Below are 1,407 nucleotides of genomic sequence, written 5' to 3'. Positions count from 1 at the left end.
CTTTCAGATCTACAGGATTTTGCTAATGTAGCCTTACAATAAAGCAGAATTAGTTATTCTAGTCCTATTTCCTGACTGGTTTACTTGACACTTATAGAATTTCTTCTTAGATAATATCTTCTCCTATTGGTGTCTTATGATTTATCGTTTGTCATTTGTATCCCAAAGGTGCTTTTTCATGAGGCAACTGAACTTTTTTTTTTTTCTTTGAAGATGTTTCACTTCTCATCCAGGAAGCTTCTTCAGCTCTGACTGGATGGTGGAGAATGGAAGGATTTATACTCCTTGCAGATAGCTGGTCATTCGCATTCTTTTAGAGAGTCCTTGAGGCCACCTGGAGGTTTATCTGTATCCTCAAGGTCACCTGAGTGGTGCAAATAGGTGAGGAGCCTTCTTGATACTGTTGAAAGGACTGTGTTGTAGACTGGAGATAGAGGATGTTGTATCCTTCCCCCTCTGTTGGGAGAGGGCTGTTGACATAGATGGTCTCTATGTCAACAGTCAGAGCTGAAGAAGCTTCTTTGATTAGAAGCTAAATGATTTCAAAGAAAAAATCAAGAACGTCCAGTTGCCTCATGAAAAAGCACCTTCGGAGAACTATGACCTGATGACTGAGAATCTCCATAAACATTTGTTATTCTTATCTTATAATTAATGATTGCAAGTATGATTTATGATCTGTAACCTATCACTTTGTTGTTTTATGTGTGTACACTGAGACCTTATTCACCAGAGGCAAATTCTTTGTGTGTCCAATCACACCTGGCCAATAAAGATTTCTATTCTAATTTTGTTGTGATGATGATGCCAATTCTGTGCAAAGTGTCAAGGAAATTCAGCAATGTCTTTTGCTGGTGATATATCAAAGTCAGATGAGTTAGGCAACCTAGGACGTTTTTGGAAGGTGTGCATGGTGGGTTTCTGCTGTGTGGAGGGACTGGATGTGCTGTGTGACTTCAGATAGATAGAGAAGGAAGTGTGGGTGGAAGGTGGCATCTACAAATGGGATCAGAAAGAGACAATGGTTGGTGCAAAGACTGTGTCATTTGGAAAAGACAGAGCTGGAATCCTCAAAGATAATTAGATCAAGATGGAGGTAATGCCAGAAACACAAAAACAGCTGTTTTGCCCCTTGTTTTTGTTTGTAGAATTAATTAATCAACGGTGTATGGCAATAAATGTAACAATAAACACTCTTTGATTAACTAGATTGTCAATAATCATGCTCTGGCACCATCTAGATCTCTTTTTATTTATTTGAATTTGAATGTATACCCTCCATAGCTAAACAATCTCAAGATGACTTACATGGTGCCTGTGGCTATAAGTTAATTACTATAAAGGCTTCATTGTATGGAATCAAAGTCCTTTGATCAGCATTGTATGGCAACAACCAGAAGGAGATTC

Source organism: Protobothrops mucrosquamatus, unplaced genomic scaffold (genome assembly GCF_001527695.2).
Source record: "Protobothrops mucrosquamatus isolate PMUCROS unplaced genomic scaffold, P.Mucros_1.0 scaffold3014, whole genome shotgun sequence".
NCBI lineage: Eukaryota > Metazoa > Chordata > Lepidosauria > Squamata > Viperidae > Protobothrops > Protobothrops mucrosquamatus.
This window is presented reverse-complemented; position numbering follows the sequence as displayed.